Genomic DNA, 25,435 nt, shown 5'->3' with positions numbered 1-25,435 from the left:
AGCCACAGGGCTGTAAGAGTGAGTGTTCTGCAATTCTTCTTATTGCGCTTTAATTAGACAATAATGTGCAATCAATAAGAGGTTTCCAGGGATCATTTCACTGACACTAAGGTTAAAGCAGCAGGAAATAAAAAGCAGGTTTCACCGTGGGAAAGGCCAGCAGTGCACAGTAATTGTGCTGGCCTCCTGCATCTTGGCTATAGAAGGCAAAGCAGGGACTCAGCAGTGTTGGTGTAGGCTGAACGCAAGTCTTTTAACCAGTGTGGCACTGAGTCCTGCCAGGTGACAGAAGAAGGTGGGCAGCAAGTAAATCTGTTTTTGTGACCACCTCATCTTAATGCTGCAAGTGATACAAATGCAGAGAAACATGGAATCATGGAATTCTTTGGGTTGGAAGGGACCTAAAGATCATCTAGTTCCAACTTGTTCATCCCCTTCAGGTACTGGAAGGCTGCTATGAGGTCTCCCCAGAGCCTTCTTCTCCAGGCTGAAAAGCCCCAGCTCTTGCAGCCTGTGTCCACAGGGAAAGTGCTCCAGCCCTCCCCACCTCATTTCTCCAATGAGCTGTCTCAGCATTCAGTGGCCTGGACTCACAATGCCAGCAGCAGGCACTCTGCTTACCAAGGTGAAGCTAAAGCAACGCTGCTCAACCACTACCCTGGATGGATTTCATACTGCTGCATGGATTTGCTTATAGGAAAAAAAGCAGAGAATACATAAGCATCACACAGATCAAAGCTCAATACCAGTATGAGCAAAGTTGCATCATTTCTCAAGCCCTCAGCTAAGCTTTCTTTCACAGAGTAATGGAATTCTCTGCTGTAATCAGGTGCTCAGCACTTTTCAACATCTGAATCAAGGACAAGTAAAGTCCTTGTTTAAGAGTATTCACTGTGATTCCAACCTGCTGTTGATCTCAACAGGTCTGACCAGACAGAGCCTAAGGCTGTTTTGCAGCACTGTTGAGGCCAGAAGAATCCCACTACAGCTTCACACTAGTATGGGGCTCTATCTTAGTGCCACTTCAGTCTTCCTTTTCAGAAGGACCCAGTAATACATGATCCGCACCTCCTGCAGGCTACTGCCTCCAGGTCACGGTGCAACTAACTCTTCAACTCCACTCCACTTACTGAGCTGTAATGCTAGATAAGAAGGTGCTATCTGCACCCTAAACCCCATGAGGCAGCCCCATCAGCCTGTGAGTAGGGGCAATCTTGAGAAAAATTTGCTACTTTTCCAAAATCATGAGTCAACCTGAAATATGAAGTCTAAATTAACCCAGCAAATGTGCCCTGAAGAGGCTCGTCTAACAGTGCTTTTCCTTGAGAGCCTCCCGCAGATATCTGATCCAGCCATGTGACTTACCCACAATCTCAGACTGGAAGAGGGAAGAGGAACGGAGAAGCTGGGCTGGGCTGACTACACAAGCAAACAATTTGTTGGCTGATGTGTTTTTGTTTTTAGAGACAGACTTCCCAATCCACTGAAGCAGAATGCAGGATATGCAACAAGCTTTCACAGATGATGCCAGCTAGCATGTACATGGCCATTTTACAAAGAACCAGAAAAATCAGAGTTAAAACACACAAAGCCACTCAGAGCTTTAGAAAGGCTTCTGCAGCTTGGTCTGTGCCAGCTTCCACTATTGACACTACTGGCAAAGTCAAGGGTGGGGGTGTCTTACTTGAATTTACTCTTTCATTGCTGTAAAAACCTGGGACACAAGAAATGGAAACGTAATGCAAAATAGATTGTAAATTCCTGCAGAACTCTGCCCCTCCCTCAGGGGTGAGAAGGTGCCTGGGGTTAGCGTTATTGTTCTAGTCTCTATCACAACCACCACAGCAATGCAAACAGTGACAACAGCACAGCCGTAGACACTGCTTCAAATCAGCAGAGTAATACTGGGGAACTGTGTCAATGAGAAATCAGAAAAGCATGATTTCTGACTCATCTTGTCCCAGGAAGCTCACTTTTCATTACAGTGAGCCTGAATGCAGTTTTAACGAGATTAATTGTTCCCTTAATTAACCTCTTGCTGACCAATTTTGATAAAATCAAATTATATCAGGCTGTTCTAGTGAGGAGTGAGACACATCTGCAAAAGATTTAAGCCTATGAGAATTTTACTTCTACAGAAAAATAAACAGGACAGGATAGACAGCCCAAGCCAAATTGAGCACACATTCCTCAAGATTACTGTGTATATTTCAAGTTATTTAAACTGAGCTAGACTATTTGATCCATGTTGCACGATCCCTATCAGAGATGCATGTAATTACTACCACTGCTTAGCGTTTCCATCATGAGAAAAAGATCAGTCTGAAAGCACAGATTAGACTCAACACAAAAAGCGTAATGAAGTTAACTGATAATTCCAAGGGTGCCCAAGAGGGAACTCTTTTAAGCACTTCTGAAATTTGCAGCTGATTAGAGGGGTAAGTTAATGGTCTGCAAAATCTCTTGGTCTTGAAGGTATAGGCCGGAATCTTCAGCTCCATAACTGCTGAGTTTGGCTTGATAACCTGCTACAGACAGGTACATCCTGCACTCCCTGGCTATATAAGCTGTGTTATTATAGTATACCATGTACATTAATTCCTTATGGAAAAAGATTCCCTTTTCTTTTAGGATGCCTTACAAGACAGTGAAAATAGAAAGACTTTTTTTTTTTTTAAGTTTGTGTTAAAATTAAAACCACACAAATACCTCCCCCCATCCTCCATCAACTGCATAGCAACAATTGTTGCTTCATTATATTACAGGCAGGAGAAAGGAAAAGAAGGTGGATTGCTGGCTCCCTGCTGCATGCTTGGGTTCATAAAGCCCAGAGCAGTTGCTGAATGCATGCTATATATACATTGGAGATCATGGGGAAGAGGAGGAGTGCACATGCCACACATGGTTACAGCGATATAAAGGATATTGCTAGAATTTCTGGGTTTTAAACAAGACCCATTTTCCAAAAATTCCCTGGGCAAGCTCCTCACACTGACACCACAGCACCTATGCTACTGGGCATCTGTCGTGTGGTGAACCAGGGACAGTGACCGCAAGTATTTCATCTACATAGGTCTGCAAATACTGCTAGGACACACTAGACTTTATACAGTCAACCCTAAAGCAGACTCCAGGAAAAATGTTTAAGTAGAAACAAACAAACAAACAAACAAAACAACCAACAGAATGACTCCATGCCCTGCATGGCAGATATTTGTCCCCTCCTCAGAGCACCTTTTACTCACTAATGCAAAGGGCGCAGAGATGTCCAAAACATAGTACCAGGTTCAACAGAAGCTATTACAGTCACTGATTTTTTTGTTAGAGCACCCTGACTGCTGTTCAGCAGCAAAAGAATTCTGCTAAGATCTGCTACATAAGAGAAAGCAAAAGCTATTTAAAGATTTTGAAAGGAGACAGCAAGCTGTGCTGGATTTATGGCTTTACATTTACACGGTGGAAAAGTACAGTGACAAAAGAGACAAATCATGAAAAAGCCAAGGTGAGATATATAAAATGTATCTCACACACACACACACAAAGCATATATGAACCCTGGAAAAGCATTTATATATTATACAATACATAAAAATACAGTATACAATATCATGTTACATTATATATGATCATGATTCTAGCTTATTACACAAAAAAAGGAAATAACCAGGAAAGTAGCTTGGCACACAAGCTGGTGCCATCTCTGTCTACCTCGTTGTGCCAAAACCTATGAAATCTTGTCATTCCTGAATGTTGCAGGTGTAAATGCACCAGCAGCATCTGTTACACAGATCTTCCCCTCTGCCACTCTCAATTTGTATCAGCAACAGGAATAACCCCTGTGTTTGGCGTTGGTGATGCTGCACCATGAATATTTGGTGTAGGATTGGGCTGCTCACTACAAGAAGGACATTGAGGTGCTGGAGCACATCTAGAGAAGGGTAACAAAGCTGGTAAAGGGTCTAGAGAACAAGTCTTAGGAAGAGCAGCTGAGGAAACTGGGATTGTTTAACCTGGAATGGAGGTGGGTCTGGGGAGATCCTCTCTCTACAACTCCTTGAGAGGAGGTTCAAGTCAGGTGGGGTTGGTCTCTTCTCCCAAGGAAAAGGCAATAAGACAAGAGGAAATGACCTCAAGTTGTGCCAGGGGAAGTTTATGTAGGACATTAGGATCAATTTCTTCCAAAATGGTTGTTAAGCAATGAGCAGGCTGCCAAGGGAAGTGGTAAAGTCCCCATATCCCTGGAGGGATTGAAAAGACAGTGTTGATGTGGTGCTGAGGGACATGGTTTAGTGGTGACCTGGCAGTGCTGGGTTAATGACTGGTTTTGATCTCGCTCTTTTCCAACCTAAATGATTCCATGAGTGTATGTGGGGGAACAGTAGCCCAGCTCTCAGGATGATGCAGTTATCTCTGCAATCAGCAAATACCTTGGATTCAAAGGTGAGTAGCTAGATGATCATCCCTGGAGGTTTTTTAAGGCTAGGCTGGATGTGACACTGAGCAACCTGATCTAGTGTGAGGTGTCCCTGTCCAGGGCAGGGGGGTTGGAACTAGATGATCCTTGAGGTCCCTTCCAACCCTATGATTCTATGATGAAACAACGATGCCATTTCTAGCTGAAGTTTGACCAAAGAGGCCCACATCAAAACCCTTGTAAAAAAGATGCCAAACAACAAGTCCCAGATAACAGCTCTTTCCTTGTGCCCTGCATGGTTTCTGAAACCAACTTGTTTTGTGTCAATTACATATAGTTCACCCAGAAGAATACAGTGTTATTCCCATGCACAGCATTCCAAAACTACACTGAGTTTCTCAACAGAAGTGAGAATTTGCTCTCAGACATCACCGTCAGGCCATTATCATTACCAGTTATTTCAAGGTACTTGACATGATTTTACTGGAGGGCAAGGTGGATACTTCTCACCTTTCCAGTCAACATGTAGGCTAAATTCCAGCATTCCAGGCCACAATCAATGTGCAGGTACTGTACACAGCAGCTCTTACAGAGAAGTGCCCAAATTACCTCCTGTAACTAATTTTCTCTGCCTTCTGCAATCAGCTAAGGGAAGAAGCACATGCATGCATCTATGAAAATTAAGCTCCCATTAAGTCATAAATCCACTCCCTATTCCCATAATACTTTGAAGTAGTCTGTAAGGAGGTGCCTCAGACAACATAAAAGACTCACTGGGAAAGTTTAGGCACCCAATAACGAACTAAATTTGGTTAGAAAAAGATAAGAATTTGCTTCAGTTAACCAAACAAGTATCTAAGCCCTGAAGGTCTGTCCATGGAGAGATAAGCAAACCCAGACAAGAACAACTACCCCAGATTTCCATTTCTTCAAAAACAAGGCTGTGATAACTGCTGTGACCACTGCAAAACAGCTGAGCTGGGAACATTCATTGACCAGGATTTGTTGCTTTGTGGTGCTGCACTCTGCCCAGAGACAACAACATTCTTTCAAACTTCTGCCTCTCTATGGCAAGCCTCACTGCAGGACCCAGCACAAATCAACACAATTTCACTGCAAAATATTTAGAAGGATTCCCCCCCTCCCCCATTTCAGTAACCAAAACAGCCAAATCAATTTCTTCCATCTTCACAAAAAAACCCCAACAAAACAAACCACAGACCCTTAGACCCCATGAGGAATAATCATCAGAAGTATTGTACTCAAAATGTTTGTTTTGCTGGAACTACAGATGTTTGAAGCAGCAAGGTGGGCAAAAACACAAGTAACAGAGCCACCTTTCAATCAGAAGTGAATTAAAATGAATTTTAGTTTGAATGAATGTCATAAAACCATACAAGCAGCTCTGAAAGCTGTCTGAGCTGTCACAGGAGATTAGGTACTATTCACCCCTCCTTCATAATAAAATAATAACAATAATAAAATCATCCAACATTTCCTGTTCCACTCCCTTCTCTAGGTTTTCCTTTTCCCTAAATAGCACTTTGTAAGAAATACCAACATGAAACCAGTTGTATCATCCACTTGGCTAGTGCTATCTGCATTCCAAATGAAAAAGTTAATTGCACTGAGACTACAGAAAGAGTTCTGCAGGAGAGAAGACAAATAGATCTTATTCTCTTAAGTCTAAACACACATTGCAAAACAAGCATGTACCTATCACCATGGCAATTTAAGAGTCATTACAATTCTTTTCTTTACACATCTCTTCAGGCTGGGGACACAGACAGCATAACTGCCAGGTTTTTAAGAGTGCTTTGTTCATTTTGGAGGTTACTACAGCCTTAAAAGTAATGAGTTTTCAACATTTGCTATTTCCTTTTCAATTGCTCTACTGAGCTGAGCAGATTTAACACAGAAATCCTACTGAAGGCCTACCCATAAAAATCCTTTATCAAACAAGAAATATCTGTTACACGATGGTTGGTAAAATCATTTGGTGCATTCATGAAGAGATAAGCAAAGGGCCTGCAACTAAATGGCGAAGCACACAATCCACATTTGTTCCTCCTGCAACGAATCAACTCGATCTGAAGACAAGAATGTTGCCAGACATCAGCAGGACAAGGAAACAAACTGCAGAGCTCCCTGTAAAGACGCCTTTGGTATTATCCACTATTGTTTAATTAGAGGAAAAGCTGTAAAAGCCACCGTTTGTGTTTATAACAACTAAAGGAAAACTAGATGTAGAAATCACTGACATGATCTGCAAACAAAGGAGTACAGCAATCTCTGTCACTGCTGACAAGACAAAGCGACCCATTGAAATGTTTGGTCATATTTATTCTCTAAGTCACAATGTGAGTTTAGATCAGGAGGACTGGTTTCTAACCTCCCAGTTCCCCTGAGCTCACAGCCTCACATGCTTTGTAAACACAATCATTTTATTTAATCTATACTGTCATGCCTAACATGGCAGATACACCAAGAAATGCATACATCAGCCCAGACTGAACTAAAATTGTCTGTGTGCATATGTGAGTGAGCTCAGGTTTGAAATAATTAGCTGAATTCAAGAGAGAGTGGTCTGTCTTCATGAATTTTAATTTTCTTCTGTAGGGAACTTTTTCCAGAAAAAGCAACTATTTCCATTTCCCTGTTACACCAGATGCACAAACAGTTCAACTTCAGTGTACTGGGGTCCTTGGAGTTAAGCACTTCCTAGGTGCTGTCCCTGGAGCAGAGCTAATGTAAACGTGGTTTTAGTAAAGGCAAACTCACACTGAAACCATCTAGTACTCCTTGTACCCTATTCAGTGGAATTAGTATCAATTTGCCTGTGATGCCACATTACTGCAACAGTTTTCTGTTCATCCTCTCAAATGCATCTGAGCTGACTGGAAATCCTCCTCTTTCCATGGTCACCCTGAACTCACTGGGATGAGTAACCGGACAACTGAGTAAAACTCTGCAGCGCATGCAGACTGCCCACTGGTTTCCTCTCCCTCAAATCTTCTCCACAAAGAGATAACAAACAAATCTTAATCTCATGTAGATCTATCTTAACACAATTTAAATCTATTTCTCTGCATTCTCTAGGAGGCATTTCTTTTACTCTCACCACCACCCCTTCCCCTCAGCCATTTCCTCTCAATGCCTGCCAGTAGTACCATCCAGACTGCACAGCAAGTCAAACTAGGGAGCTGAAATAAGTAATTTCTTTCTCTGTTGGGAATAAGCTGTCAGGTAATCAAATCCCTTATCTTGCCTTCCACATGGCAACACAAACACCAACAGAGAAGGTGGAAGGGATAAGTCTCAAGGGGAGAAAGGAAAGGAAGAGGTACCAGCAAAAATGTTGAGGATTTATAAGCTCAGAAGAAAACAGAGCTTGCAACCACAGACTCGGATTTAAGCATCACATGATCCAAACGCTACCTTCTCCTTTCAGAAGAAAAGGAAATGCAGCTCGTTCATTCTGAGAAAAGCTCTGGGTCTTTCTCAGGTAAATCACATCAGCCACCATGTGCATAAAAGATGGAAATTTTCAACAGTTCCTGAAATGGAGGAGTCACAGTTTTGGGGAATTCAGCATATTTCAAGCCCAGGTGTATGCAAGAGGACCAAAGACCGAAAACGTTTCCTTCATTCCAACAAGTGTTTATGGCCTAAAGCTACGACTGGGTAGGTTTAGACTGGACATTAGGAAAAAAAAATTTCACATAAAGCGTGGTCAGGCATTGGAATGTGCTGCCCGGGGAGGTGGTTGAGCCACCAACCCTGGATGTGTTTAAAGGTCTGTGGCAGTTTAGGCTGGGTGCCCCCTGCCACTGCTGCATGATATACACCTCTGGTGTCCCAGGTGCCCACCCAGTAGGAGTGGACACAGGAAACGGCGTATTTCTACCCATAAATCCTGCGCCCTATAAAGCCATTGGCAGAGTCATTCTCCTCCTCTTTCTTCCCTCTCTGCTCCCATGGGAGATGTCCTCTCTTATCGGGTAATGCTGGGGGAGTATCCTCAAGGCCTCTTAGGCCTGTCTAGGCCTAATGCCAGGAGGAGAATGGGGGGGGGGGGGCAGTCTCAGACCTGGCCAGCCTGAGACTTGCCTAGCAGCGGGAGGGGGAAGAAAGAGCCCTGGGGGGTTTGGGTTTACCCTCAGGTGGGAAGAAGGGAAGGATTGGGAAGCCTTTGGGAATTCTGTGAGGGGTTCTGTATGCTTTGGGATACTCTTTGTCACTATGCTTTGTAGTTCTCTGTAGCTTCACCAATTGCTTTTCCATTTAAACTTTCCATCACTCTCCAATCCGTTTGTGTGAGTCTCATTCTTCTGTCCCTTTCGGGGCAAGAGATGATCTGTCTGGCCCCAAACCAGCACAAGGTCGTTTAGACATGGTGCTTGGGAATATGGTTTCGGGGTGAACTTTGTAAACTAGGGCTATCGGTTGGACATGGTGATCCTGAGGGTCTTTTCCAACCTGAATGTTTCTGTGATTCTGTGCGTCCTGTGGTCCCTTCCCCGTGGCAATTCTCCCATAGCAACTGGCAGGTCAGTCTGCAGGAGCAGGAGGGGGCTTGTGGTCGACTGGGATGCAATACACAAGCTCTGCATGTGCAAAAGAAGTGCTTTTTAGTACCACCACGCTTCAGAGTTTATTCACTGATTGTCCTTGAGAAAAGCAAGCGTGGTAAGATGGCTGAACAAGGACAATGCTTCTGAAAAAAATTAAATTGCCATTTCTTTGTCACAGACAAGATCTTTTCCTTAAGCTCCCTATTTAGGTGGAACCATACACAGGATAAAGGATTTTTCCCTTAATGAGAAGGCCCCACAGGTTTGCCTAACCCAGCATATTGCTGTGTTTCAAACAAGGTTTCCAACACAGCCTGACAAGATTTCAGATGGGCAAAGAGCGTGTGCAGGCAAGTGTATCTATTTAAAACAAATACTACCAGCAGCATCAGGCAAAACCACAACTTATGAATAGCTATGTCTCTTAAAATGCACCAAGTAAATTAGCTGTAATGAATGTTTCTATTGAGCTCAGTTGCACAGGGCTTCCCTTCATGCCATTTCATCAAGGTTCTAACACATTGAGAAACACTTCCACGCACAGGCAGATTCTCAAATAGGTATTTTAGCAAACTCCTTTGAAGACAGCAAGGTTCACACAAGACTTTGGGCAGACTCCAGGATTTCTCACCCTGCCAGCACCATGCACACACAGACACAAAAATTTTTTGTTTCTTCAGTCTGTCCAGTCTCTGCAAACATCCCACCTCAAAATGCTGACAAAAAGCAAGGTCTCAGCCACTGCCCATCCTGGAAAAGGCAGAGGGTGAAACTGAGCCGACAAGGTGGTAGAGGGGGAAGAGCATAAACACCCCCAGGCTGATCAGGAAGGCTAAAAAGGAAAAGAGATACCAGAAGCTCAATCCAAAGAACATCAAAATGGTGGTTTGGTTCATGCGCACCTTCTTTTAAAGTGCACAGGAGAAGATGAGCACTTTTTCTTTTTTTAGGATCCAACAACCAGATGCTAAAAGCAAAAGGTTCAGATACCGTGTGATATACCATGCTGTGAAACTTCAACAATCATTTTATTCTGCACATCTTCCCTACAATTTCTTATGTAACAAACTTTTTAATTGCTGTCACAGAGCAAACCAATAAATCTATCAAACACCACTGACAGAAACAGTTAATTGTTCAGTCAAGTGAGAACACTCAAGGCTGTTTCACACTGAAGAATTAGTGGTGAAGACTAAAGAGCTGTATTTTTATTTTTGTATACCTTACACATCTCTTAAATGTTGTTCTGGTTTTACTTTTTGAATTGAGACTGTCTCAATTATTTGAGACACCTAGCAGCTTTCACTTCTAGACTCTCCCCTTAGAGAACTAAAGTACAGGAAAGGCAAAAAAAAACCCCAAACACCAAACCACATAAGATATTGTAGTTGTAATTTTTTCAATGTAATTAAATACCACAACAAGGTCCTGGAATAAATTCAGAAATAGCATCTCACAGAAGAACAGGAAAGAAATGACCAAATTGCTGAGAAAGGTGTTTCCATCAGCTAATGGGAGAGCCAGCAGGAATGGTAGGAGGTTTCTTACAAAAAGTCACTACCCTGCCTGGGAAATTCACTTTATGGACAGGTCTTTTCCATATCCCCAGCTTTGCAGGATGGATCTGTAGTAATCCTGCTCACTCCAGTGCAAGAAAAGCTACCAGAAACTGCTCTGGTCTCCTTCAGAAAGCTACTGAGAGTGCAAAGGGCCAGAAATGTGCAATTTCAGAAATGATCTTTCTGAAACTTTGCAGGCAGAAAGCACTGTAAGCCAGTCAGTAGAGTCTTTTCATTCTTTTAATGCCTACAATAAAGCAGCTGAGGGATATTCCTGAAATACCACTATCATCACTTATTTACAAACTCAGTGGAACACTGTTCAATCCACACCTGACTAGGGACTCATTCACCTCTTAATTTAAAACAGAAACCCCCAACTATAAACACTTACGCTAAAGTTAATCCAGAAAAATCCTGACAATTGTTTCCAGACAGATTATAAATATGTGAGATGATTTCAGAAACCAAGCCTTGGTATAATCAAAACAGTATCACTAACAGGCTTTTAGAACATATGTCATTAGGGCAGAGTTTTGGTACCTTGATCAGGGACTCTGTAAAGCCCACCATAAAGGTCATGTAAAGACAACATGGTAGTTACTTGGTGCCCGTCAACCGGGCATAGAGAGACAAAGAGGTGCTGCTATAATGATACCTCAGTTAGCTTCCTGTTTCAAAACAGTGGAGTCAACTTCAAAATATGCCATTCACTCCAAACCTGGAGTGCTGGGCACAGGGCTCACTATCAAAGACAAATTCTTCTTCCCCTCCTGAGCACTCCTACTCCTTTACAAACAAGCAAGCTGCAGTTCAGCAGCACGTAGGGCAGAACAGATGGAGTACAGCCAATGTGAAGCATCACAGGCTCTAACTCAAGTCTGCCAGTGTGTTAAACACCTAAGCCTTGAAGGTCTTACCTCTACCCACAAAAATCAGATGCAGTTTTACATCAATATAAATTCATCTGCAGTATCAGTGACATCTATCTTTTCACCAATGTTGGTTGAGGCTTTCTTTGGCTGATTTTTAAAAAAAATTATTTAATTAAAGTCTCCTGAAGGTGAATTCTGGCCCTATTTCTACCACACCATTACAGAAGCTGCTCTGTTCTCTTGTGTAGGCCTCACTATAAACAACTTCATGTGTCTGAACAAACTTAATATACAGTGAGCTTTTGCCTGTGTGTCATATGGTAAGCCACGTCTTAACCCAGCACCACTCTGCCAGTCAATTAAAGTCCATCTCATTTATCAACCCTTGCAGTGTAACAACAGCAGAGAAAAACCTTGCAGTTTCATTTCAAGGGATCTCAGCAGCCAGCTACCTGTGGAGAACATTTAGTAAGCTGTCCTTGAAACCGAAAATTAACCATAAAGCCACTGTTTATTTTGAAGCTTGGGAACAGTGAGGTGTTTTAAGCATCAGAATGAGTGGCCTGACATTAAAAACTTGATATGAAAGTCTGCTACTGAAGAAGTGGGCAGGCACAGAGCAGGCAATGCTTTTGTTTAAGTGATGTTGGCTGCCAACACAGAGAATTTCGCTATCAGCACTGCAGGCGCCTGATATCATCTGTAACACACAGCAAGCCCATTATCTTATTTTGGTGTGTGTGTGGTTGTATACATAAAAATAACGACAGTTAAGAGACTCTGTAACACACAACAGGCTGTGTACCACGCCTGCTCTAATCAGGTATTCTAGCCTGTAAAGCTCTGGATCCTATCTTAACCATTTCTTCACCAACCAGTAAATATTTGATGTTCAGAGAAAATGTAAATTAAGTACAACATTTGTGTGTGTATCTCACTTTCATCAAGTCTTGTAACTGCAAAACTTCCTTTCCATATTAGGCTGATCAAACTGTTAATTTTTGTTAGTATGTTGTCAGCGTTGCAGTTTAATTTTTTATTTTTCCATAAGCCTGAAAATTATCAGTATCTGTGATTTTAAAATAAGTAAGCAAAACCTAGCACACTGCATAAAGCTAAACAGCTATTTAACATCTCCAGTTTGTAAGTAACTAAACAGGGCCAGGAAACAAATTGCTTTAGCTTTGGAAAAGATGGAGTTTTTTTTATAACTTATTCTTTTCCTAAATCTGATTAATTTAAATTTGTTTTCCTAAATGGTGCTCATTTTCCACCTGGAAGCTTTTTGTCTTCCATATTACACCTGTGTCTGCCTCATTTAAAAGGATCCCTGCTTAAAAACTCCTGTAGATCACAACCCTATTACCATGTTTCAAAGCTGATCTCTCTCAGTGGTGTGCAAGCCTCATCCACCGAGACAATAATAGTGGTCCTTTGCTCAAGAGCCATGGGATGTTTTCAGAACCCCAAGCTCCAGAGGAAGCTTGGACATCACCTATATACACACCCTTGCTTAAGCTTTTCCTGTACTGTACAAAGGAAACAGGCCTGCTGACAGGGATCAATTTCTTGCTGCTGTGCTTTTGGGCAGCAGCCTGACACACCACAGCCCTTGCACAGACATGTGTACAACCCCAACATCATCACTATAGCTGGGAAGCAGACACAGATGACCAGCCAGCAACTCCCTCCTCCCAGCCAATAAATCTTAACCTAGTTGTTTGAACAATGTTTAATTATAAACAGTTTCGAACATTCTCCAGAATATAAACAAAGGTGAGCAGAAGAAAAACTGAGAATCCAGTTCTGAGAATTGCTTGCCAGCAGGTAACAGAGAGCAGAGAAACGAGGAACTGCTAAGGAAGGGAATACAGGCACCTGGTGTTAATTTAAAATAACCACCATCCAACAACATTAAAGTATCCAGAATTGAGACCACAGAAGGATTTCAAGGACTAAACACACTAGCATTCTTGGTTCTCCTAAAAACAAACAGAAAATGAAAAATTAAATTGCTCAGAACACCCACTTAGATAGATGGAAATAAACTACCCTCATTGATCTCATCCCACAGCCATCTATAATGCAGTCATCCTGATTCCCTTCTGTGGTGCTAATCAAGGTAAAATTACCTTCTCTCCTGCTTACTGCATGTACTAGCACCATGAAAATCAACACAGGGGCAGGATCAGTTGTATCTCTCCACAAGTGCAGCCCACCTTGCTGACATGGTTGATGTACGCTAGGACCTGCAGAACCTCTCATGAGATTTTTAACTGCGTTCACCACGGGGTTAGGTGTGTTTAGACTGGGTGACAGAGTAAGTACCTCTTACAAACCCAGTTCAAATACTTCAGAATGCCTAGTCATTGTTGGCTTCTACAGACCTCTGTAAAATGGGCTCCCTGAAAGTAGGGATTTCAGTCCTGTTCAGCTAGTGTCTGTCTTAAAAGAATCAACACCACACTTGTCACCCCTGCTTTGACAGAGTGAAGATGTATCTGATGCCAGCACTTCCACAAAGCTCTGAGGGACTCTTCATCAGCCCAGCACTTAGTTAAGTCTGGGGCATATTTAAAAGACACAGAAATTCATTTTATGTGGTTGCTGCTCTGACAACACTGGCAAAGAACTACATACCATATCCTAGTGTTCAGTTTTATAACCAGCTCCATTTTAGATCCTAGTGAGATGTTTCAAAGGAAAAAAGCCAAAGCAAAACAAAATCCCAACCCTATCAGATAATATGCATTAAACAGGGCCAAAGTACAGATTGAACTGGCATACGTATGGAGTGGAACAGAAGAAAGGAAAAAAAAAAGTAGTCAGTGGAGATAAATATTCTTCAAGAGTGTGCCTGACAGCAGCCAAGGTTTTATGCTATTGAAAAAACAGAATACACACCAGACTGACAAGCAAGGTTATTCCATCTACCCCCCTCACTAACTCACTGTCCCACTAAGTTAATTCAAATGCACAACGAAAGGCAACTTATATGAAACAAAGTGGGATGATACTTATTTCTACATTCTGCTGTCACCACCCTTGTTCCTACACCCAGCTTTCAGGAGGTGGTGGCAAACTCTCCTCTGGCAGACACTGCATATAGTCTAGAATCAGGAGTAAGCTTTGTTTGGCTTTTGCCAAGTGCTCATAGGTATAAAGCATCTCATAGGTGTAAAGCATCTCACCTTCCTGTAGGACCTCTCATGTCCTGCTTTCCCCAGTCCCAGGAGAGTACTGCCAAACCATGGCATCCAGCCTCAGTGATGACACTGGACCCCTGGACCATGACTATTCTGTCAGCAGCAGGCAGTGAGCAGTCAGTCTAACATGCAGTTGATGTTCAAGAGATGTCACAGCAATGACCAATATATGTGGCTCTATAACACACACACATTTGCCCACAGTTTCTACACCAGAAAAGGCTGCCTAGCCCCCCACTTACAAGGCACCGAGTATTCTCCCTCTCCAAGACCAGCTTTAAGATAAGAGCCTGTCTGGCCTCTATTCTACCACAGCAGAGACCACAAGAGGTGACTCAGCAGTCTGGCCACCACCAGCATCACTCAGTCCTCCCTTGCCTCTGTGAAATTCGAGAGTCCTTCAGAGAGGCTTTCCAAGCCTCTGCTTCTCACACTGATCCTGGTTAAAATGAAAAAGATGAGTATTAACTATTCTCTTTGCCCATCTTGGTAGAAAAATTTACCTAAGTATGTTTCTCCTTCAATCACAAACCACAATTAACACCTACCTCAGTGCCAAAAAAAGCACCACCTGCACTCACACTCTGAGCAACTTCCCTTTAACAGCTTCTACGAAGAGTTCCATTTTCAATAAGAAATTAAGCAGTACACCAAGGATTAAATATGTAGTGACGGCATGGAACTAACTGCAGTGTCCCAGCTGGTCTCTGCAAGTAGCACTGGTTATTCATTTCCACACCGAACTCAACATCAAGCATTTTAAAACTTTGCTCAGCACATGGGGAATTTCCAGCTTGTGGCAGACCCTGCCCCTTTCACCACAGAAATGTGGCCACAGCTGCCACAGGCAACACGCAACTTCAATTCTAATCCTCTTTTCATACTATCTCCCATCTTCTTGGGAAGACTCTTCCTTTATTACCACAAGTATTCAGAACCTTGGGAATTTTTTATACTCTGGAAGAGGAGGAGAAATGAACAATTTGAAAAGATCAGTTCATAAAAAAATTCAATAACCATCAAAGAGGGGCACTTGTTTCAGCGTCTTTGTTGGATACACTGCAAGAGTTTAATTCTCCTGCAAGCCTCATTTGCAATGCCATCAACTTTCTTCTAATGGGCCATTCACCACCATAGGATTTGCTTTCAAGGAGCCAGTCCATCTCCTTGAAAGGTCTCAGAAGCCATCCAGAAGACTTTCCCTTCCAAATCTAAGTAATTACCTATGAAGACATTAGCAAAGGCCATGCAAAACAAAATCACCTCTGTAAGGCTCAGGAAAAGATCCTAATTCCCACATACATATGCCAGAAAAAGCTTGTGTGTGGGATGCTCCTAACCTTTGAATTCAATCAGACGCTCTAAGAGAGCTCTAACATGCAGAGCATGACTATGATGTATTTTCCTTGGAGGCTGGTTCAGTTCATTTAGAAAGTGATTTGAAAGAGCTAATGTACTATTTATGTACGTTATAAAAAATGATCCATATGGAGTCAGACTTTGCGAAACGTTTGCTCGAGTCCATTCCAATCCCTCTGAAGACATTTCACAATCCATTCAATACCCAGCAGAGAAAGCCAGGATGACTGCTTTAAAAGTGGCTCTGAGGGCAATTTAAATGTTTTAAAAGCTGACATCTTCTGGACTCACAGCCAAAAAACATTTGGGGTAAAGGAGCATCTCTCGCAAAAATGTCTACAAAGTGACATCTACCTACAACCTCCAAAATACTGACATTAAAAATAAAGGTTAGAAGAGAATCCCAGGCACAATCTTCCTACTAACAAAGAGGAAAAGAAAATAATTTTATTGTGATTCAAAAGATGTGCTGGACTGGCTTATGAAAGACCACCTAGCAGGATACGGCTAAGATTGCAAATGATGTAAAACAATCCCAAGATTCTTAAGATATTTTAAATCCTGCCAGCATCTACAACCACACTGAGGGGTTTCTTCCTGGAAAGGACTTTAGCCAACTGAAGTGACAATGACTTTTGCAAAACAACTACATATGGAAGCTGCTGCTACAGTAATTCCATTATTTTTAAATCAGGGAATTTTAGATAGTTAACTTCTTGTATTACTGGCATATCCTAATGCTCCCCTTCCTTTGCTTCAGCACAGTACACTGAATTATGGAAACATTTTATTTTAACACATGTACCTTACCTGGAAGCTTCATACAACTTAGTTTGTATCAGCCTTTTGGGGACTAGGATTCTAGCCCTTCCCTGCTACAGGTTTTCTTTTAATAGGAGTTCTCATACTTGCAATACTATCTGGTGGAACAGACGAAACTGAGAAGAAACTGTGAACCACTTGAAGAAAAGGATGCAACTGCTTGTCACTAAGAGACCTCAGATCTGGAATCACTGTCCAGCAAAACAATTTTGTTTCCCAAGTTCACTCTGTGGCTCTGTCTGCAGTGAAGCACTGATCTGGGACACTCAATTGTAAACAAGATTCTGTGCAAGTCTAAACTGCTTGATTACGCCTATTTCTAACAGCCGGGTTGCATATACCTTGTTTACACAAACAAAAGAATGCTAGCAACACTTTTATTGAACCACTATGCATTTGGAGTTTTTTCCTAAGAATTCCTATGCCTGAGGAAAACTTCCGTGATTTCCTTAATATTCCATACAGGAAGACATTAGCAGCAAAGCATGTGCCAGCCTTTGCCTTCCTCTGCCGGTCTGCCCAGTGCTAGATCAGTTTTGTTATGGCTTGTCTCATTAAACAGTGTCTGAGGGACACACGGTAGAAGAGAGATAATTATACAGCTGAATGGACAAGGCAGAAGGAGGAAAAGCCACCCAATTGCCAGTCTTGTTGACAGTCAACACCCCTTTACGCATGGTGGGCAGGCAGCCAATCCAAGGTACACCAGGTTATGCAAGCCGTGAAACAATTAAAAAAAGAAAGAGATCAATAAATAAATAGCAGTTGGCACATTCCCACACCAAGAGCCTACCCTTACTAGTTTGGGCTACACCTCAAACTGAATATGAAAAGCAAAAATGGTTTTGGTCTACCCATTAGGTGGAAACACCATTTGCTTTCTGTGTCTAGTCCTTTTCTCCTCCCACACAAACAGGATTTGGAATGTTTAAGAGTCCATAGTTCTTATGCCCTCGAGAGAGGAAAGGCCTTAAGTTGCTCAAGAACAATTCCTTTAGCAAGTGCTCAAACAGGCTCTGCAGGGAGTCCGCTCTTGCTTAGTCAAAATATTGGTGGCTTCTGTTTGTGGCCTTGAGGGAGATAGAAGATTAAAAGAATTTGTGTGGGAACACTTCCTAAGGCTTTTAAGTGGCATGAAGCACAAAAAAGGGTCCAACTATGATGTTATAGTTCAGAAGGGGAGGGCTGTCCTTGACTGTAGTGCTTAGACAACCTCTGCAAGGCTTTTTGTCTCCTCATTGTGTTCTAAAAGAGAATTTACCCTATACCAATCATGCAGCATATACTAAGAGAACCAGACAAAGCCTGTCCATCTTTGCTCCCTTAGCTAAGGCAGAGCTCCCAATGAATTTCTACATTATTTTTCCTCAAAGTGTCAAGATGTCCTCAAACAACATGAAAATTACGTATCTGGTACATTCAAAGGAGGGAGGAAAACCACTGAAGTAAATCACGCATACATAACAAACGAGAACCCAAGAAATTAAACTCACTTTTAAATTACTAAAAATAGACTGGTTAGGGAGGGAAGGGACCATCAATCAAATCTTACTTAGAGCTGCTGAATATTCAAAGAACAGGCTTCTAACAGGCTTCTCTCTCAAGACTGCTTGAAATTTTTATGAGAAAAAAATGCACGAGGACATGAAAAAGGAGCAGCAGGATAACAAAGAGCAAAATACACAAGGCAGAAGAGGATAGAGAGTATTAATTAGGCCATTAGGATGCTTAAATGTTTTACTGTCCAATAAAATATGTATTTCATAATAATTAAATGCCATGCAGAGGGAATGCACACATGCATTTTATTGAGCTGTTCTGAAGAAATTGAAAATGTGAACTACAAGCAGAAAACGTTTGTGGACAAGAGTGAACGCATTAGTAAAACTGAATCTGTGCTATGAAAACAAAGAATATGCTATCAGGTAGAAACTTTTCCTCACATTTACTTAAGTGAGAGATTCATTGTTCTATAAGCACCTCCATCTGCTTATATAAGGAATCTGCAGTCAATTGAAACAGGCAGACTTACAAATACTTGAAAAAAACTATTCAGTGATTAATACTGAATTATTGACTGAAGTGAACACATTAAGACCACACAATGATTTGTACTCACAATCAGTCGATTAACCAAGGCTGGAAGTACATTAAGATGTCTTTTCATAACCCACATTCAGAAGACACACACAAAAAGCTTCAACATTTTCATGTTACAGATTTGGCCAAAACAAACTATTGCAAAATGACAGCCAGAACTCTGACTCTCCCTGTTTCTTGTATCGGTCTGTTATATTAGTGCTCACCAGCCACTTTAAATTCATAAACCAGCATTTAAAGGCTACCAATTTCAGCAGTCAGAAAGCACTGCACAAGCTCAATGGGCTTCTTAGGCATTTACTGCCTCTCCTAGACATATGCAACTCTAAGACAACAAAGACTTTAACCACCCAACACACTATGGACTATGCCCTACAGCATATTTAGCTTTCCTACTTTTCTTTCTTTCAAGTAGGAATCCTGAAGTAAATATTCTAGCCATGAGTCTACAATCTCTAGAAACTCCTAGAAGCAACCAAGGATTCATAAACCAAAGCTGGTGTTAGGTATGGCCCCATGTGAGAGGCTTCTATGCTCTGAACTGCTATATTAGAAAGAAGAGAGGAAAGAATCTGTAATAAAACCAAGTAAGATAATTCCTCTCCTTTTTCATTAACATTGCCAGCTCAAAGTACAGGATTTTTCTTTTTTTAAACCACATTTCCACTTGGATTGGGAAAAGAAAGCTGGCTCATCCACATTTAACTGGCAGCAAGGTGAATCTGGGTCTAATCAGCATTTCTGGTTGTGGTGCTTTTTGGCTCTGGCTGCAGAACACCCAGATGCTCCCTGCTCATCAGGAGAACTGACACAGAACTGAGTGCTAGCAGATATCCACCCTGAATAAGAAAGCCAGCTGGAGTCAACTGTCAAATCTCAAAGAGTGGTTTAACAACCACCTAAGCAGCCCGTGTACCCTCTATTACCCCAGTATCAGTGCAGCTCCCTCCCGACAAAGCACACATATGAAGCTCCACATTCTGCAACTGCTTCTGTCAATAGCAGAAGTCAACACTGAGTTACTACACATGGGCCGGTAGTAAGACTTTATTTGCATGGCATAAGTAGCAAACTCAAGTAGTTTCCTGTTCTTTACCAACATCCTGTTGCCACATCTACTCCTCCAGGAAACTGCAACACCGAGTAAGAGAATTTGGCATCCCACAGAACAGCTCTGACGCCAAATGGCTATCAAAGCACAGCTACTAAGAGCTTGCTTACAAAGAAAACAATCACATTAATCTGGTTGTCATGTATGCTTTCAGTTACTCAGTGCACAAGAGTGTCCTGTTTTCTGGAGAAAGGGGGGGGAAACAAAACAAAACAAAACAAAAAAAAAGATTTGTTACCAGAAGACAAAACAGACACTTTGCAGTGAGGATGCTCACACAGCTGGCACCAAAATAACTGAGATATGAATTACTACAGATTTCATCATTTTGATTCCTGTTTTCATAAAAGGAAAGACTCATGCTCATACATCTCACACAACAGTATCAACTGGAAGAATCCCACAGTCAGCTAAGCATACATGCCATCATTGAGAGTTTGTTAACACAAAGAAGTTACACCAGCACAACTTGAACATATATTTAAGCCTTTATAGCTGAGAGTCTGCACAAGAATGTACAAGTGTGGCATGTTCTGGTTAGATTAATCTTTTCATAATCAGCACATGAGCTACACTGAACTAAGCATGGTTTAAAAGATCATATAAGAGAACAGACTCTGAATTTTGCACAGTTTAGTTTATATTCACAATGTGACTTACAGCACAGCTATTTTTAAATCAACAAATTGAGCAGTAGTTTCACATAATGAGGGAAACTTTCCTTAAACGTTTAATATAACCCATGACAAATTGAGCTGCTTTGCCAAAAATTATTACTTGACATAAATTCAGCAATTAAAATCAAGTAATCCTTTATCACCATCTTGCTGTGCACCAAAAAAACCTGTTCTCAAAGACAGTCTCTGAAATCAAATAAGAGCATGAAAAAAACACGAGGAAGCACTAAGACAGCAAATCTTTAAAGAGCTTCTAGTGAGAGCAAAACATTCATCCACAAGCTGTAGCAAAGCAAATGATGCATTTCAAACAAAGAAGAAGAAAATGGTTGCAAGTGCAGATTATGCAATATTTAAGAAGTAAAACTACATGAGGAGTTTTATGAGAGTTAACAGACACACACGGCACTTCAGAAACAACTCGTTCCGTAGCCGTGGTTATGTGGTCAAAGTATTTCCTTAGTATGCGCATGCAGTTCCCTCCGCGATGTAAGGATACCCGCACTCACACACACCGTGATCACATCATTCTAACCACAAGAATGGGGACCAAGTGGTTACTGAGGTCATCAGAACACCGCAATATGATATCCATATCTCCCTTTTCTTTGATTATGTCCATTTTTTGAACTTCAGTTGGTACCTCAAATTACTGGCTTACAGACTGCACAATCTCCCTTTGAAAGGGAAATGCAAAGGCTGTTGGATCTAGCTCGCGGTTTTTTCTGCTTGGTTACTAAACCCCAATTGTGGAGATACCCCAACTACCCAAATACTGAAGTGAATATATGTACTCACAAAGCAGAAAGATTAATACAAACAAAACGTTGCGGGGTCAGCACCTTGATTTGTGTTCAGAGTACTGGATTACTTATTTTTGTCAAATGTATTAAGCACCCAGGAAAATCCCACTAGAGGTAAAGCAGCAAGCTCTTCACATGCATAGGAAATTTTCAATTTATAATGGGACTCATATGCATAAATTAAAACACAGAGTTAAAACAGTTGAACTCTTAAAGGTCTTTTCCAACTGAAACAATTCTATGATTCTAGGAAAATGAAAAAAAAAATTAATTTCATTTATCCATATATTTACTTCCCTTGTATTTTATGCTTAAACTCAGGAACTCCTTTATTTTTTTCCTTCCATTTCCTAAATGTTAAAAGAACTGCAGGTTTAACCACTTATTTTTGCACTTATAAATCCCATACTAGAAGTATCTCTTTACACAGAAGCCCACCAACTTCAGGCTCCATTAATAGCACTACTGCAAAAATACAAAATGGGCGGTAAGCAAATATCCCATGAAATATTCACAGAGAAGCACCATTTTCCAACCTATTGAGCTCCCAGTTCAGAAGGCTCAAGTGCTATTATTGGGCTACACTCAATCAACATTTGCAGTTTTTAGTCAATAGAACTTTTGTACTTAGGACCATTTGAAAACCTGATCCATAGCTGCTTAAAATTGGGTTGATCAGGCTTAACTTTCAGCTAGTTCAGGTCCTTTGATTTGAGGGCTGTGTCTGTAGAGGCATATTTTAGTTACTGGAAGTCTCTAACTTGTTAGTGTCATTTGTTTTTAAAAAATTGAGTCAGTTTTGAAGACAACAAAGAAAACCTTAATAATTCAGCATTAACCGGATCCTGTAAACACCAGATTACACTGGAAATTTGGGAAAAAAAAAAAAAAATGTCTTCAGCAGGAAAAGTGCTCCAGCTAATGGTTCCTGCTGTATCTTATGTTTTTTTCCAGTAGAACAGTTTTTAAAATCTTGTGTCTATCCTACTGATAGTCTTGAGTTTCTGTTGGGTGATTTTTTTTTTTTAGTAGAAAACTATCCAGATATTTACCACAGATCTCCAGCTCCCAGTAGCACAGCCAAAAAAAAAAAAAAAGTTTCTATCAATTTTTAATTTGATTTAAAGCACTTATTTTTTATGTGCTTCCATCGTTTCATCTTGATTTATATCTGCAATGCCTGCTGCAGCAGGGCTCTCATTAATCAAACAAATTAAGGGGTCTTGAGCTGTATTGCAGACCTTCCACTCTTCCACCTATTTTGTTTCTGTCACTAACCTCCAGGAAATGCCCTTGTTGGTCATTACTGTTTAATTATACTTCATAGTTATGTCATCACACCTGGGAAATACAATCTTCCCTAACAACACAGCTGGGAAGTTTTAGCAAATAGTATGAATTATATCCAAAGGACACTTTTTTCTCCCCTGGAACTTTCTGTTTCCATTCATGATCTCAGGACGCACAAACATCTCCTTTGCTTGTAACTTAACAGCAGCAGTGACTACACTGGTGCAACAGAGACCAGACTTTGCCTATTTCTGCTGTCTCTTAGCAATGGGGGAAAGAAAGGGAGACAGCTACTCAAAAAACTGGTTCTTAGAAGATTACCAGCAAGAGCTTCCCATATCACGAAGGCCTCTCATCTAAATCACTCAATGGCCATCAATTCTTGAAATTGAACACAAACTGTGTGTTCTGCCAGTACATGGAGAAGCTGTGGCTGTGTCAAACAGCCTAATAAGCATTGCCATAAAACAATATTCAGAAAAAAGTCGTGGTTGGTAAAGTCTATGTACCAAAACCCATCTTCATTTTGTTCTACATGTGGCAATTGTAGTGGGTTGGCTGTAAGCAAATAGGCTTCTCTAAGGAGAAGAAACAGCACCAACCAGCATTTTGTTTTGTTTACTGAGGGTGGAGGGAAGATTTGTGTATGTGTTTGTGTGCGTAGGGGGATGACTGGGAGGGAACTGACTGATTTTTCAAGAGTGGAGATAACAGAAGACAGAACAGTTTAAAATCTCAAGTAAAACTGTGTATACCAAGCTTCAGCAGGATTTTTTTTGACCTCGTGGGGGTTACAAACCCTTGACTGGCCAGCCAAAGGGAAGGAGTTGTTTACCTGTTAGAAGCAAGGGGGCAAATTCCTTTAGATTGATGCAAAACATTTTCCTACTCTGGAAGTCAGAAAGGGAGGAGTATCAAGTTTATTTATGTAGCTCGAGCAGTGGCCAGGCAAAGAGGATGCCTTATTGTGCAGAGTTCATAACTGTACATCAAACTCCTCCCTTTAAAGTGCTGAAGGAAAATTGCCAATCCCACTCCAGAAGTCACAAGCAAATGGAAGGGAGTGAAATATGTAACCAAGTTGCTGCTTGAAAGAATTTTGAAGCACAATGCTTACGATTAACCAACTGAAGAAACAGAATGACAGGGAGGAGAGAGCTCACAAAGATAAACCCGGAGTCTGAGGGAGTGACAACAGAAATGGCTTGGGCTTTGGGTGGTCTTGTTTTACAAAGCAGTATTAATTAAACAGACACTAAAGGACATCTCTTTTAGAAAGCAAAACACGTTACAAACCAAAATGCCTAAGAGAGTGAACAGCTAGGGAGTTACAACCGAATTACTAAATACAAAACGAAGCAGCCTGCAGAGGAAATGAGTAATTAAAAAACCCTCCCCTGAGCAACAGGCTGGTGGAAAAGGGATAACTCCAGGACCATGGTGCAGGAGGTAAACAGTACCAAAGCCAAAAACTGCCAGATGAAAACAGATGTTTCGTACAAACATCTGAAAGCCCAGTGGAACATCATAAAAACTCAATCTCCTGCCTTTACAGCACATCTTCCCTGAGAGATGGCATTAGCCAGTTAGGTATGACCTAAAGAGATGCATGCTGGAATTACATCACCCACCACTACCATGCTGCCACCCCCAGGGTGAAGCTCTGCAGACGTTAGACAGCAGTCAGCAACCATAAACAATGTTTTCAGAGGAAGAAAGATTAAAGTCAACCTCATTCCTCTTTCTGAGGAGAGTTTATCTGAAACACAGCACAGCCACCTCCTTGATGGCACAGAAAACTCTCTGGCAGGCCTTTCCCCTTCCTCAAAGAAGTGAAGACACCTTAACACCTGCTTTCTAGAGGTAGTGGTAAGCAAGACCATCCCTGGACTTGCCCAATGCCTTTTTTTTCCTGTTGCCCCAGAAAGACATCAGGAACAACACCTTTCTTGCCAATCCTAAAATAAGCACTCTGGCAAAGTGGTTTTCCAACTTTTTACACTAGATCTTTTCCAGGGAAGACAAGCCCTGGGTAAAGCAAGTTTTACCCTATTGACAATAGTCCTCCTTCCCTCATGTATGCTTCTGAAACTTCTTCAGGGCCACCAGTTGAACATGAGTCTCTTGGCAGGCCAGTATGGAGGATGATGACCGGGGGGACAGCCTGCTGGAGCAGCACCCTGAGGTGGCAGTCTCACACTTTTTCCCCAGTCATGGTTTCCTCAGGAGCAGCAGCCACAGGCCTAGCCCTGATGAACATCATCCCCCTTCTCAGTCGCTGATGGCAGGAAGGTGATGCTGAGGCAAGTGGACATCGCTCACCACCAGCGCTCTCCACCAGGTGAGGGTCACTCTGGCACTGCACAGAGTCCCTCACCCACTGTGACCAACTTCAAGAGACACCATCCTCTCAGGCTCTGATCTGAGAGGGGCCTCAAGGCCACCTTCCTCAGAGGCTGTCCTTCATCATCCCCTTATGCTCTCTGTCTAGATAGGAGGGCCTCAAGGCCACCGTCTTCAGAGACAGTTCCTCACCGTCTCCTCAGGGCCGTCTGCGGGAACGGGAGATCCATCACTGTCCCCTCCATCATCGGTGGACCCTCACCATCACCTCAAGCCCTCCTCCTGGCTGACCTACGTCCCCT

The 25,435-nt window shown here is 41.8% G+C and overlaps 1 protein-coding gene across 1 annotated transcript in view; it reads right to left on the bottom strand.

Moving 5' to 3' along the window:
• The window catches only part of FOXK1 (forkhead box K1), a 48,860-nt gene that overhangs the window by 22,807 nt on the left and 618 nt on the right, over nucleotides 1-25,435 (bottom strand). The gene's annotated exons all lie outside the window — the stretch shown is intronic.

This window comes from Indicator indicator, chromosome 22 (genome assembly GCF_027791375.1).
Source record: "Indicator indicator isolate 239-I01 chromosome 22, UM_Iind_1.1, whole genome shotgun sequence".
Lineage (NCBI taxonomy): Eukaryota > Metazoa > Chordata > Aves > Piciformes > Indicatoridae > Indicator > Indicator indicator.
The sequence above is the reverse complement of the archived record's forward strand: the minus strand, read 5'-3'. Positions and strand labels throughout refer to the sequence as shown.